At 37.5% G+C, this 16,497-nt stretch overlaps 1 pseudogene across 1 annotated transcript; it reads right to left on the bottom strand.

Annotated features, from left to right (window-relative positions):
• Window positions 1-12,455: 12,455 nt before the first annotated feature.
• LOC308433276 lies at window positions 12,456-13,716 on the bottom strand (annotated as a pseudogene). The gene is made up of 2 exons: window positions 13,701-13,716; window positions 12,456-13,290 (listed from the first exon to the last, which is right to left on the bottom strand). The product of its transcript is annotated as an uncharacterized misc_RNA (transcript).
• Window positions 13,717-16,497: the final 2,781 nt, after the last annotated feature.

Genomic DNA, 16,497 nt, shown 5'->3' with positions numbered 1-16,497 from the left:
TGGAACTCACAGCCTACCCTGAGAAAGAAACACCCAGGAACAATCTCCCTCTAGAGACCAAAGGCCCAAAGACCCATAAGCCAGATAAACTCCTGTAAGATCACCTAGAATCACCTATATCTAGATGGCAAGAGGAAAGCACAAAATTCTAAGAAATGGAAACCAAGAAAACCTGCCCACATCAGATCCTATTTTTTCCATCACCACAAATAGTAAATATCCCAACTCACAAGAAAAATGAGATTTAGACTTAAAATGATACTTCATGATGATGAAGGAGATCTTTGAGAAGCACTTAAATAACACATTGGAGAAGTACAGGAAAATCAGGAGAATACATGCAAACAAGTTGAAACCCTTAAAGAAGAAACCCTCAAATCCCACAAAGATCACTTAAAGAGCTACAGGAAAGCACAAACAACCAGGTGAAATTACTAAAAACAGAAATAGAAAAAATGAAGAAGTCATGAAAGAAGATATTCCTGAAGTTGGAAAACCTAGGAAAGACATTTAGAGTCATAGATGCTAGCATCACCAAATGAATACAAGAGATGGAGAAGAGAATCTCAGGAACAGAAGATACCATAGAAATCATTGACATAACAGTCAACGAAAAATGCAAAAAATCAAAAAGATTGTAACCCAAAACATCTAGAAAATTTAGGACACAATGAGAAGACCAAACCTAAGGATAATAGCTGTAGAAAAGAGCAAAGACTCTAAATTGAAAGGCCCAGGAAATATCTTCAATGAAGTTGTTAAAGAAAACTTTCTTAACCTTAAAAAAAAAAAAAAAAAAAAAAAAAGAGATGGCCACATACATACAAGAAGCCTACAGAATCCCAAATAAATTGGACCAGAAAAGAAATTTCTCCAGACACATAATAGTCAAAACAACAAATGTTCAAAACCAATAAAGAATACTAAAAACAGTTAAAGAAAAAAAAAACAGGTAATATAAAGGCAGAACAAGCAGAATTACACCAAACTTTTCAGTAGAAACTATGAAAAATAGAAGATCCTGGACTAACATCATCTAAGGGAACACAGTTCCAGCCCAGGTTACTATATCCAGCAAAACTATCAATCACCGTAGATAGAGAAACCAAAATATTTCAGGACAAAAACAAATTTACACAATATCTGACCACAAATCCAGCCCTACAAAGGATAATAGATGGATAACTGCCACAAAGAGTGAAACTTCACTCTAGTAAAATCAAGAAACTAATCCTTTTACAACAAATATGAAAGAAGAAAAGCACACTAATATAACTCTACCTGAAACAACAAAAATAGCAGGAAACAACAACTACTATTCCTTAATATCCCTTAACATCAATGAATTCAATTCTTCAATAAAAAATGCATAGACTATCAGACTGGACTTATAAACAAGATCCAGAATTTTGCTACATACAGGAAACTCATCTCAGCAACAAAGACAGGTACTACCTCAGTTAAAAGACTGGGAAAAAAGTTTCCATGCAAATGGTCCCAAGAAACTTGCTGGAGTAACCATCCTAATAATGAATAAATTAGATTTTCAACCAAAAGTCATTAAAAAAGACAAAAAGATACTTTTTACTTATCAAAGGAAAAATATGTCAAGATGGACTTACAATCCTGAACATCTATGCTCCAAATTCAAGAACACCCACATTCATAAAAGAAACTCTACTAAAGCTCAGAGCATACACAATAATAGTGGGAGACTTCAACACCCCACTCTTATCAATGGACAGATCATGGAACCAGAAACTGAACAGACACAGTGAAACTAACAGAAGTTATGAACCAAATGGATTTAACAGATATATATAGAATATTTCATCCTGAAACTAAGAATATACCTTCTTCTCAGCACCTCATGGCACCTGTTCCAAATTGACCATATATTCAGTCACAAAACAAGCCTCAACTGACACAAGAACAAAATAATTGTATGCATTCTATCATATCACCATAGACAAAGGCTGGTCTTCAACAACAACAACAACAAAGCCCTCATATACATGAAAGCTAAATAATACTCTACACAATGATAGCTTGGTCAAGGAGGAAAAAAGAAAAAAATCAAAGAATTTTTAGAATTTAACAAAAATGAAGGGGCAACATACCTGAATTTATGGGATACAATGAAAACATTGCTAAGAGGAAAATCATATCACTGAGTGCCTCCAAAAAGAAACTGGAGAGATCATACACTAAGAACTTGACAAAACAACTGAAAGCTCTAGAATAAAACGAAGCAGATACAGCCAAGAACAGAATATGGCAGAAAATAATCTAAGTCAGAGCTGAAGTCAACTAAATAGAAACAAAAAGAACTATTCAAAGAATCAACACAACCAAGAGCTGGTTCTTTAAGAAAAATCATCAACATTTATAAACCCTTAACCAAAATAACCAGAGGGCACAGAGAGTGTATCCAAAAAGACAAAATCAGAAATGAAAGGGGAGACATAACCACAGAAACTGAGGAAATTCAATAAATCATCAGATCCTACTACAAAAGTCTATACTTAACAAAACCAAAAAATCTGGAGAAAATGGACAAATTTTTAGACAGATACCAGGTACCAATTCCCCTCATGATCACTGATGCAAAAATAGTAAAATTCTTACAAACTGAACCCAAGAAAATATGAAAACTATCATTCACTGTGATCTAATAGGCTTCATCACAGTTATGGAAGGATGGTTCAGTATTTGGAAATCCATCAATGTCATTTACTACATAAACAAATTCAAAGAAACAAAAGAACATGGTGATCTATCTATCTAGATGCTGAGAAAGCATTTGAAAAACTTCAACACTCTTTCATGTTAAAAGTATTGGAAAGGTCTGGTATTCAAGGCACTTATTAAATATAGTAAAAGCTATATACAGCAAACCAGAAGCCAGCATCAAAGTAAATGTTGAGAATTTTGAAGCAACCCCACTAAAATCAGAGAATAAACAAGGCTGTCCTCTCTCTCCCTACCTATTCAATATAGTACTGGAACTACTAGCCAGAAAAATAAAACAACAAAATGAAGTCAAAGGAATAGAAACTGGAAAGGAATAAATCAAAATCTCACTATTTGCAGATGATATGATAGTATACCTAAATGACACTAAAAATTCTATCACGAAACTTTTATAGCTGATAAACACTTTTGACAAAGTGGCTGGATATAAAATAAACACAATCAAATCAGTATCCTTTCTCTACCCAAAGTACAAACAGGCTGAAAAAAAATTAGAGAATTGACACCCCTTACAATAGCCACAAAGAATATAAAATACCTTGGTGTAAACCTAACATAGCAAGGGAAGTACCTGTATGACAAGAATTTACATCTGTGAGGAAGGAAACTGAAGAAGACCTCAAAAGATAGAAAGATCTCCCATACTCATGGATTGGAAGGATCAATATTATAAAAATGGCCATCTTGCCTAAGGCAACCTACAAATTCAATGCAATCCCCATCACAATCCCAAGTGAATTTTTCATAAAGTTAGAATGAGCAATTTGCAAATTGATTTGAAGTAATAAAAAACCCAGGATATCAAAAACAATTCAAACAATAAAAAAAAAAAAAAAACAAAATAAAACATCTGAAAGAATCACTATCCCTGACATCAAGCTGTATTACAAAGCAATCATGATAAAAAAAAAACATCCTGGGATTTTTACAGAGATAGGCAGATAGACCAGTGGCATAGATCTAAGACCTAGACATCAACTCACACACCTATGGTCACTTGATCTAAACAAAGGAGCTAAAAACATTCAATGGAAAAAAGACAGTCTCTTTAATAAATGGCATTGGTTCAAGTAGCAGTTAGCATGAAGAAAAATATAAATCATTCCGTTTTTATCTCCTTGTAGAAAGCTCAAGTCCAAGTGGATCAAAGACCTTCACATAAAACCAGGAACGCTGAAACTAATAGAGGAGAAAGTGGGGAAAAACTTAGAACACATAGGCACAGGGGAAAATTTCCTGAAGAAAACACCAATGGCTCATGCTCTAATATCAAGAAATTACAAATGGGACCTCTGGAAATTGCAAAGCTTCTGTAAGGCCAAGGACACTGTCAATAGGACAAAACAGCAATCAACAAATCAGGAAAAGATCTTTACCAATCCTACATTTGATACAGGACTAGTATCCAATACATACGAAGAACTCAGGAAGCTAGACGCTAGAGAATAAAATAATCCTAGTGAAAATGGGTACAGAGCTACACAGCAACTTCTCAACAGAGGTTTATCAAATGGCTGAGAAACACTTAAAGAAATGCTCAACAACCTTAGTCATCAGAGAAATGCAAATCAAAACCATCCTAAGATTCTAACTCACAACAGTCAGAATGGCTGAGATCAAAAACTCCGGTGACAGAACATGCTGGCAAGGAAGTAGAGAAAGAGAAACACTCCTTCACTGTTGGTGGGATTATAAACTGGTACAACCACTCTGGAAATCAGTCTGGAGGTTCCTCAGAAAATTGATAATAGTGCTACATAAAGACACAGCTATACCACTCCTGAGCATATGCCCAAAAGAAGCTCCAGCATCTAACAAGAACACATGCTCAACAATGTTCAGAGCTGCCTTATTATAATAGCCAGATGTTGTAAAGAATCCAGATGTCCCTCAACAGAGGAATGGATATAGAAATTTTTGTACATATACACAGTGGAGTACTACTCAACTACTAAAAACAACGAGTTCATGAAATTCCTAAGCAAATGGATGGAACTTGAAGCTATCATCCTAAGTGTGGTAACCCAGTCACAGAAGAAAATTTATGGTATGCATTCACTTATAAGTTCTCCCCCGCCCACCCACAAAGCTCAGAATACCCAAGAAACCATCCACAAAAATTTATGAATCTCAAAAAAATAAAGAAAGAAAGAAAGAAAAAGAAATCAGAATGTGGATGCTTCAGTCTTTCTTAGAAGAGAGAAAGAAACAGGCGAGGAAATACAAGGTCAAATAAAGTATCAGGGATTGAAGAAAAGATCTACAGAGACTGTGTTACCTGGAGAACCACCACATAAGCTGCCACCAAACCCACGCACTATTGCTGATGCCAGACCTGAATGTCTCCTCAGCATCTCTCCCAGAGTCATATATATACAGATGTGGATGCTTGCAGCTAAACTTCAGACTGAACACGGAGATCCAAATGAGAGTGTTAGAGAAAGGACTGAAAGAAGTGAAGGGTTTATACACTCATAGGAACAACAACACCATCAGCAGCCAAGTCACTGAGGTGGAGACAGAATTGGGAGAGGGACCTCCTTCATGGATGCAAGTTGAGAAGGAGGAGGAAGGTGAGTGTGGAGAGGGTATATTATTTAAATGCAAATTCTAAGAATATCCAATAAAATTAAAAAGAAAAGAAAAAAGAAAATGTACATTTTTACAATGGTGTACTATTCAGCTATTCAAAACAATGACTTTATGAAATTCTTAGGCAAATTAATGGAATTAGGAAATAGCATCCTGAATTAGTTAACTTAATCACAAAAAACACATATGGTATGTACTCACTGATAAATGGATATTAGCTTCAAACCTCAGATTACCCAAGATACAATACACAGACCACATGAACCTCAAGAAGTTAGAAGAGCAAAATGCAGATGTTTTAGTCCTTCTCAGAAGAGGGAATAAAACTTTCACAGGAAGAAATATGGAGACAATGTTTGAAGCAGAGAGTAAGGCATATGCCATCCAGAGACTGCCCTACCTGGGGATCCATCCCATATACAGACACCAAAACCAGACCCTATTTTGGTTGCCAATAAGTGCATGCTGGCAAGAGTCTGATAGAAATGTCTCCTGAGCGGTTCTTCCAGATCATGAAAAATACAGAGGTAGAAGTTCTTGGCCAACCATTGGACTGAGAATGGTTTCCCCAATGTAGGAGCTAGAGAAAGGACTAAAGGAGCTGAAAGGGTTTTCAACTCCACAAGATCAACAATATCAACCAACTAGACCCCAAACCCCAAGAGCTAACAGAGACTAAACAACCAACCAAAGAGTACACATGGAGGAACCTAAGGCTCCTGCAACATATGTAGCAGAAGATGGCATAATCAGGCATCAAGGAGAAGAAAGGTCCTTTCCTCTGTGAGGGCTCAATATCACAGTTAAGGAAATACCAAGGCAGAGAGATAGGAGGGAGTAGGTGGGTTAGAGAACACTGTCATAGAAGCAGGGGGAATGGGTGGGATAGTGGGATTCTAGAGGAGAAACCTGAAAAGAAGGGATAACATTTGAAATGTAAATAAAAATGTAAGTAAAAATGTAAATATTTGGAAAAAAGGAAGATATGGCTGTTCACACAGACACACGCACACACACACACACACACACTGTTGGAAATCTAATTTAATTAGGTAATAGCACATGGAATAACAGTTGTAATATGTAAATACAATTAAGAGAAAGTAATTCTAGGTAAAACACTATATATTGCATATACTTCCAAGTTCAGAAAACCACTTTTCAAAAGATGATGCAGTGTAGTGAGGACTGGGGTGAAGGAACTAGGTGTGGTTGCAGATAACAAAGCTTTCTGAACTTCTGATTTGTAGGTTTCACAGATGGGCAACTTGAATGTTTTATGTTTGCCACATCACCCTGCTTATTACCCAAATTTGGTTTGAATGGTAGCACACACAGAGGTTTCCAGCTCAGTTTCTGTCTGAGCTTACAGCTAAGTTATGTGTGACTAATATATCCAGACTTATTTATTCTCTCTCTCTTATGTGCAAACAAATAAAATTGGCAAAAGCTATGGTTTGGTAAACATTTGGGGCTTTGTGGTGCACTTCTCTAGAGATTGGTTCTGTTTAAAATTAGTCATATTTATTGATCAATTTATAAATATTCTATTAAACATATATTTAAACTGATTCTTTTTACTGTTTTCTCTCTGTGCATATGTAAGTATGTATGTATTTTCATGCTTGCGCATGTACATGTATATATTTTCCTAGTGGTATTAATTAAACCTGAGTTTAAGTGTGTGCTATGCCAGCAACTTACCTTTTAAACATCTCCCTGGCAATTTTTAGTTTTTAGTTTTATGCTATTATTTGAACATAGAATCAGTCTAAGTTGCCAAGAAGAGCCGGGAACTGTTTCTAGAGACCCAGCAGACTTGGGACTTACATGTACTTTTGAGTAGCGTATACTACAGGAATGCATTGCTCTATAGCTAATTGTTTCTTATGTTATTTTCATTTTTTAATGAGTCAGTTCCCTCATTAATGGTATTCATCATTTCTGTTGCAAGGTTTTATTTTTCAATTTATTTTGGTTGTTTCCTACTGTTTAATGCTGCTTCTGTTTTAGAGTTTTCACAAGTTGAAGTTATGAAACTTGAAATTCCCTGTGACAGAGTTTGGAAATGACCCTACCTTGAACACTTTTGAGCAGATGATGAGAAAAGAACAATGAATATGTCAAAATGAATACTGTGGCAACAAGTCTCAGTCATGTGGTAGTTTTTTTCAGGCTGATGTTCTCTCATTCACTCATTGTGATGGAATATGAAGGCCCTCACCAGACATGAACAAAATGGTGCTTATTTAGTTCTTGGTCCTCAGAATTATAGCTTGAACTTCTTTTCCTTACAATTCAACTCGTCAGCTGCAATCTACTATAGCAACAAAAAATTTTCTAAGATACCACCTGATTTCCAGTGGAGTCTGTAGCAAGTCAACTATAGCTCTATTCAACTTCTTTTTGTTTTATTCTTTCATATTTTTCTTTTCTTTTTTTTTCCTGAGATACTCTGTATTTACATTTGAGATGTATCTGTTTACCCTGCCCTGCTCCCATTCCCCCTCCTCCTCCAGTTACCCTCACAAAGATGCACTCTCTTCTGATCCCCAACCCCATCCATTGATTTGGCAAAACATGCCCTCTCTGGAACAAAAGCTTCTGCTCACATGGATGCCAGACACTGCTGTCTTCAGCTACATACATAACTGGATCAAATAGGTCTCTCAATGTGCACAAAACGGTTGGTGCTTTACTCCACAGGGTTTGGAGGGTTTGCTTGATTGATAATGTTACCTTCCCATGAGGTTGTAACCTCTTTCAGCTCTTTAGGTCCTTTCTTTACCAACCTCATTGAATCCCCGAGTAAAGACCAATGGTTAGTTGCAAGCATGTTCAGCTGTATCTCTATGATTCTAGCATAGTCTTTGAGGGGGACTCTCTGTCTAGTTCCTGCCAGTAAGTACTTTTTGGGACCAGGGATAGTGCTTGGATTTGGTGAGTGCATATGTGGTGGATCAGAAGATGAGGCAGTTTCTGAGTAATATTTTTTCAATCCCTGTTTTTGTATTTGACCTTGTATTTTCTCCCATGAGAGTTTTATTCTCTTTTCTAAGAAGGACTGAGGTCTTCCCATATTGGCCTTCCTTATTTTTGAGTTTCATAATGTCTGTGAATTGTTTCTTGGGTATTGGGTATTCAGAGCTTTCTGGGGCTAGAATCTGCTTATCAGTGAGTGCATACCATGTGTGTTCTTTTGTGACTGGGTTCCCTCACTCAGGATGATAGTCTCTAGTTCCATCCATTTGCCTAGAAATTTCATGAATTCATTGTTTCTAGCAGCTGAGTATTACACCACTGTGTATGTATGTACTACACTTTCTGTATCCATTCATCTGTTGATGGACATCTGGGTTCTTTCCAGCTTCTGGCTATTACAAGTAAGCCTGTTATAAACATGGTGGAGGATGTATCCTTGTTATATGTTGGAGCATCCCAGGAATGGAATAGCTGGGTTTTTAAGTAGTACTATGTCCAATTTTCTGAGGAACCACCAGACTGATTTCCAGAGTGGTTGTACCAGCATTCAATCCCACCAACAGTGGAGAACTGTCCCTCTTTCCCCATATCCTTGCCAGCATCTGCTGTCACCTGAAATTTTGATCTTAGCCATCCTGACTGGTGTGAGGTGGAATCTCAGGGTTGTTTTGATGTGTATTTCCCTGATGATTAGGGATACTGAGCATTTCTTTAGGTGCTTGTTAGCCATTCAATATTTCTCAGTTGAGAATTCTTTGTTTCGTTCTGTATCCCATTTTTAAATAGGATTATTTGATCCTTTATAGTCTAGCTTCCTGAGTTTTTTTTTTAATATATTAGACACTAGACCTCTTTCAGACATAGGATTGGTAAAGATCTTTTCCCAATATGTAGGCTGCTGTTTTCTCTTTTTAATAGTGTCCTTAGCCTTACAGAAACTTTGCAATTTCATGAGGTTGCATTTGTTGATTCTTGATCTTAGAGCATAAGCCATTGGTGTTCTGTTCAAGAAACTGTCCCTGGTCCCATGTGTTCTAAACTCTTCCTCAGTTTCAGTGTACCTGGTTTTCTGTGCAGATCTTTGATCCACTTGGTCTTGAGCTTTGTACAAAGGAAGAAGAAAGCATCAATTTGCATTGTTCTGCATCCTGACTGCCAGTTCAATCAGTACCATTTGTTAAAGAGGCTTTCCTTTTTCCATTGAATGTTTTCAGCTCCTTTGTCAAAGATCAAGGGACCAGAGGTGTGTGGATTCATTTCTGGTTCTTCAATTTGGTTCCATTGATCTACCTGCCTATCTCTGTACCAATACAATGAAGTTTTTTTTTTTTTCACAGTTGCTTTGTAACATATCTTGAGATCAGAGATTGTAATTTCCCCAGAAGTATTTTTATTTTTGAGAATAGATTTAGCTATTCTAGGATTTTTGTTATTCCAGATGAATTTGAAAATTGCTTTTTCCAACTCTGAAAAATTGAGTTGGAGTTTTGACGGGTATTGAATTGAATCTGTACTTTTGGTAAGACGGCCATTTTTACAATGTTGATCTTTCCAATCCATGAACATGGGAGATATTTCCATCTTCTGAGATATCCTTAAATTTTCTTCTTCAAAGTCTTGAAGTTCCTTTCATACAGATCCTTCACTTGCTTGGTTGGGGTCACCCCAAGTTATTTTATAGTCTTTGTGATTATTTTTAAGGGTGTTGATTCTCTAAGTTCTTTCTCAGCCTGCTTATCCATTGAGTAGAAGAAGGCTACTGATTTGTTGGATTTAATTTTATTGCCACAAACTTTGCTGAAGTTGTTTATTTGTTGTATACATTCTCTAGTGAAATTTTTGTGGTCACTTGAATAGAATGAATATTGTATTAAGAGAATTTCAAGATTCATATTGTACTAAACTACAATCAGTAATCAAACACAGCACCTGTGAATTCACTTGAAAATGTGGTGTAAAAAGTTTTGTTTTGTTTTGTTTTTTTTTCTGCCCATCATCTATTGCCATGAATGACTCAGTTTACTCATATGAGCATTTTGTTTGCTTTTCCTTTTGAGGGTTTTGAGGATTCCCTATCCTTTGTTTGTTCCTTCCTTTCTCCCTCTCTCATTCCCTCCGTCAGTCTTTGTCTCCTTCCTATTGCCCTTCCTCTCTCTCTCTCTCTTTCTTTCTTTCTTTTTCTTTCTTTCTTCCTTTCATCCTTCCTTTCTTTCTTTTTCTCCCTCTCTCCCTCCCTCCTTCTCTCTCTCTCTCTCTCTCTCTCTCTCTCTCTCTCTCTCTCTCTCTCTGTCTTTCTTTCTTTCCTTCCTTCCTTCTTTTTTTCTTTCCTACTATTGGTACAAAAAGACTTAGAGAGATTCAGTATAGATGACAAGCTTGAATACATATCAGGCATTTACCTAATCTCAATTGGTCCAGACTTGAAAAAACCCTTTCGATGTCTTCCTGTGAAGAATAATGGCGGCTCCGAGTTTATTCCAAGAGACAAACAAAAATGCTCTGTATTGGAAACCTACAGCGACTTCTGAGTGTGGACTCAGTGATAGCCTCTTCTGCTGCTGCTGAAAACATGACACTCAGCTCTTCACTGTAAAAACTAGTAAAACTCTGTGAAGGAAAGCCTGTTCATAGGAAAAACCGTGTCTTTGAGCCTTTGTTATGCTAAGACTTCAGCAGTTCATCAGCTGCAGTCTTCTTTTAACTCTTATTTGACTGTGTTATTTTACCTTCCTAGATTTCTTTTCCGATCAGCTGTGGTTTGAAACAGCAGGCGAGTTTTATCGCCAGTTCTGGACACAATGCCATTCTCTGACATCCATTCTCAAGTGGACCCAAGCAGAGCTGCTAACCTTAAGTTTGTACTTTTTCACTTTCAAAAAGAATATAAGTCATTAGTCCTGAGCACTGTCCATTGCAGAATGCCGCACACTTTCACTGAGGAAATAAATGAGCATGCATAGCTGGACAAATGAAAGTATCGTATAAACGTTGAAGAGCTTATACACCCCTGCGTAAAAGCACTGCAGAGCCTAGGTATAAAACTATCTGAGTCTAGTAATGTACTTATTGAAACTATAAACAGTCATTATATGAATATAAAATGAAGTTTGATAAAGTTTCTGATCTCATTTTGGTAAACAGTTTTGAAAACTGTGTATGTCCTAAGCCCAAAATGTCAACAGTCAATACTTGCTTGGACATTAAAATTTTTCTTTAATGAAATTTTAATGAAATAAATTTGATTAGTTAATGGTTTTAATTTTCTTGTTTTTATAATACAGAACCTGGGAGTAAAAGTAAAAAAAAAAAACATTTGAAATTATTATAATAATGTGTTTAGAACAGGTTTATTTACTTCACACCTTTTTTTTTCTAACTTCCAGAGGGCAATGAACCAGCCATTTAATAGGAACTCACAAAGGCCGAAGTTCCTGGGCTGCCCACCTTGCCACTCCATTAAATCCAGATATACCTTGGCCAGGGGCCATCTGTGGAGCCAGGGAAACCAGACCCAGCTGGAAGGTGCTTCCAACGGGAAGGGCATGGTTAAAAGAAAAAAAAGGACAAGGTTCCCAAAGCAAAGTCTTTACAAAAGGGGGTTCTCCTTTCCTCCAAAACCAAAAAAAAAAAAACCCCAAAGTGTCCAAAGTGTCACATAAGCTCAAAATAAAATATAAAGTAAAGATGCTGCATTAGAAAAGTTTGCAATATTAAGCCTTTTCAATAGGGAGAAGGGCCCTAAAGTGCCAAACATCCAATAAAATTCCATGGAAGTGTGGCCTATACCTTGCATTGAAAAAGGAAAAAAAAAATCAAGATGGTCTGTATGTAGTGCTTTGGGCCCATGTGGAGGCAGATAGGGACTCTGATGTGGCCACACATCTTAGTGTAGCCTTAAGCTCCAACTCAAGGGGATTAATTCCAGGGTCATAAGCACCCTAGATTCACAGCCAATGGCCACCTGTAGCTTATTTTCCACATGGACTGTGTAGCTGCGAACATGCACACCCCTCTTTGCGGCTTGGCATTTAAGTGCTGTAGGTAAAGGGATGTGGGAAAGGTGCTTGCCAAGCTGCTTCCTAGTGACCTGGGATATAGGCAGCCCCTCTGCAATTCATCTCCCCACCTCAACCCTGGGGTGCAAGTGTTCTCTTGAAGTCAGTCCAGGATGAGTCATGACGCACTGGTTGCTCTTCCCCACAGGACTGGTCAAAGCAACTGGGTAATGGGGGCTGCCTCTTGGTCAGCCTTGAGTTGGGGTCACGATGATTGCGCTTGGCTTCTTCGATGTACACAGTTCCAGAAGCACCTTGACTGGCTGCCTAGCTACTTGCTCCCTGAGTACACCATGGCTGAGTAGCCAGCCTAGGAGGTCCTTGCAAGGTGGGTTGTACCCCAGCATGAGCTTGGCACAGCCTGGATGGCTCTGGCGCCAGAGCAGGCCCACATCAGCAATAGTCTGGATCTCCACCACAGCCTCCAATACTGTCATGCCACGCACCAGAAGGCTGACAAGTGAACGCTGTAGCACAGAAGGTGCTGCTGTGAGTAGGCGATGATGTGGCCTTGAGCTGGGTGAAGGCAGAGCCACTCAATAGTGCTCAGCACACGCACCAACTGGATGCCTTCTTCCATGGTGCTCCAGGGCCTGAAGGGTAGTTCAGTGGGCTCAAAATGCAAGGAGGATGCCCAGTGCTGACGCACTAGCTGCAGCAGCTAGCTCAATAGTATCTGGCAGTCAGTCGCCTCCTCCCATGGGGCCTTGCAGCAGTAGTTAAAGATGGTGTCATGGGTGAGGTCACCCAGCATTCCATGCTTCCCGGAATTCAGGGAAAGGGCAAGGCCTCTCTAGTCATACACCCGCAGGATTCAGGTGACTTGTGAGCTCATTGGGGTTCTGCTTGAAATGCTGTGAGATAGCCAACAGCTCCGAGTACCTGTAGTAATCCCCCTCATCGCCATCTTACCTTGGTGGACACCAGCACTCTCTCAGCCAGGGCACTGAAAAATTAAACTGATTAGGAAAAAAAAAAAACAAAAAACAATAAACAAACAAAAAAAAAAAAAAAAACCAGTAAAGTTGAATACAATCTATGGAGCTGTTTACCTTTTGAAAAAAAACAGAGACACACATTTAACTGATGAAATTGTGAGGGAAGAAGATCATGTTTCTTCTTTATACTTGTCTGAGAAAGATGAATTGTGCTGAAGTAGTTCTACCTACTTAGGAGATGCACTAAGAGAAGCTATGTAGTCTGCTGACCTTGAACACCTTTTACTTCACAGTGCTTTATGTGTGGAAGGAAAGACCTACACATGTATATATGCAGAGTCATCATCCTTACTGTGTCTCCTTGAACAGCAGGCCTTACCGCAGAGGATGTGCATGCTTATCCATGTGACACCTACATGACTATGACCTGGGACCATGGACTCAGGCTGCACTGAGTAGCAGGTTCCAGTATGTACTGGTTACAGGCTTTATAGTTACAGGACAGCAGAAATCACAGTGTCATGGCTTTTCAGCACACCAGGTAGGCAGAATACAGCAATCCATTGCCAACTACCTTGGATGGTATCTGATGAAATTCTTAGTTTGGGGGTTGGAGGAAGTTAGTGTTCTGTTAAGTGAATGCCCTTCAAAGATTCTATTAGCGTCAAGTTAAACAGAGAGGTGGGAAATGAAAACTACTTATGTAGAATTTTCTCCCTGTTTTCTTGATGTGATAGCAAAGCAGAGTTAAGGTTTTGTTTCTGCTCAGCTCAGGGTATAGTCCCTCACGTGGAGGAACTAGAACAACAAGGCTCCTGGAAAGCAGAGACCAATGAGCCTTGCTCCTTGGTACGCTGAACACTCGGATTACCTTAAACAGACTGGGATCCCTGTCTGGGACACAATCCTGCTTCAGGACTTCTGACCTCAACAAGAGAATCAAGGTAATCTTCCCAGATAACTAAAATCTTTGTCCAATGGGCAATCAGACCAACCATTACAGCTAGGAAGTGGACCTAAGGGAGCTAACACACTTTGATTTCAGATCTGCAAAATTCCCGTTCTTCAAATCATGAAGCTCTGATCAGCTAGCTTGCCTTGTAGAATTTTCACATGTATCATCACTGCACCCCACCCCCAACCCAGGAAACTACAGATCATAGATTTTATGCTATTTATTTACTTATTTATCTATTTAGATATTTATTTAGAAATATAAACTAAAATGTTAACGTGACTTATACTATCAGAAAATAGTAGCTATATTAAAATTAATAATGCTTTATATTGTAAGAGCAAAACTTTGGTTATATGTTTATTCTCTATGGGTTTTCCTCAATTTACTACTAGTAATCATTTCTTAAAGTTTGTATATTAATAATTGATACGATATTATTAATATTTTACTGTTATATGTTTCACATGCTCTAGAATTGGAAAAAGAAAATAGGAACTATTTAAATAACAAATGTGTTTCAAGACGGAGGTAAGAGCAGAAGGCAAAATGTTTATTTTGGGTTCACACCATCAGTCCCCAACAAGCTGCTGCTTCCAGAGTGATTGCTGGGAAGGAAAGGAATTGGGTTAGAACTCCAGCTGACTAGGTGCTATATTCCACACTTGCAGAGCACAGGATACACTTTTAATAAATGACTTTAATTTAAATGTGATTTCTAACAAAAATAACTTCACCATTTTGACCTCATATATTAGTTTATTTTTTTTTTAGGATAACAATTATTTCTAGTAATTTAAAACATTGAACCTGATAGTCTGGAGTTTATTTTCTGTGCAACATAATAAATGTGAAACATTTATATTAGGCAAAGTCAGAGGTATTCTGAGTGTGTGTGTGTGTGTGTGTGTGTGTGTGTGTGTGTGTGTGTCTGTGTCTGTTTATTCTCTCTCTTTATATGTTGTGTAACCAAGTTAGATATGTGAGACAGAAATTAAAATTGTGTTGGACTGTTTAAAAATTACTAGTTGTCAACATGTGGAAAATAAAGATTAGTGATTGATAATAAAACTTTCAGATAGATTATGGTTGAAAAGTGAAGACAATGCTTATAAAGAGATGTTTTCCAACAGAAATCAACATTTTGCCCTCAGAAAGAAAGGTCAGCATAAAGGGAAGACAGGAATGAGTGACAGTGTTTCCCCAGCTCTTTAATCAGAGGGGACCATGGTCATGGCTGGATTTAAGGTCAGAAAAGTTTTCTAAAGAGATTGAAGAATGTCTATGTCTCCAGTATAAGAATGTAGAAAATGACTAACTTAATTGGGCAATTGAGTGTTTTCATGAAACAATGAGTGAATAAAGTTAGAAGAAAGTATTTTTATAAAGTTGTTACAAAGTACATGGGCTGTACCAGTACAAAGGTATTTTATGTGAGCTTGGAGAATTGCAACAAAGGACCTTTTTGCAATTACATGGGGTTTGTTAGATTATTTGTTTCCTTGATTTTTACTGGGATAGGCTGCTAATACAGAGTCTTGTATAGCTATGTATCCAACTCCTTGCTGGTTTTAAATAGATACTTTTATTGTATCAGTGATGATCCCTTCAGCAAAGGAGTCACAGATCCTTGTAGACTCAAGATTACAGCAAAGGCTAAACAATGTGGCATTTTCTTAATGAGAAGAAAAACATAAACAAAACTAATGACCCAAGTACATTTATATTATATTCCTACACAAATTCCTTTTGTATCTATACTTATTCAAAATTAGATATTTCAAAAATTTCCCATGCGTATCTACTCATTCCTTCACCTACACATGTCCAATTATAAGAGCTTTAGGTTCTACTGGTCTACCATCATCAAATGTACCTGTAAAAGGCATTAGCCCATTTTTCAAACATCATTAAGACTCATAGTAATTTGTTTCTGCACCATGCAGTTTTTGTGTAATTATTTATTTGTTTCTATAAAACTACAGGGCATGAGTAGAATTTTGTATGAAAAGCAGGTTGGGAAATTGTCTGAGGGTCTCTATGCAGTGTGACCTCAACTTTTATGTGTGCAGCACATTTATTCTGAATAATGTTGGTTGATATTCAAATAGTTCAATAATCAATAAAACTTACAAAGAAGACTATTAGATCACAATTTTCCACTTATTTAAGACATACAGTAAGTAGTGAGCAAGTAAGAAAGTACACAGAATATACACTA

Source organism: Micromys minutus (genome assembly GCF_963924665.1).
Source record: "Micromys minutus genome assembly, chromosome: 19".
NCBI lineage: Eukaryota > Metazoa > Chordata > Mammalia > Rodentia > Muridae > Micromys > Micromys minutus.
This window is presented reverse-complemented; position numbering and strand designations above follow the sequence as displayed.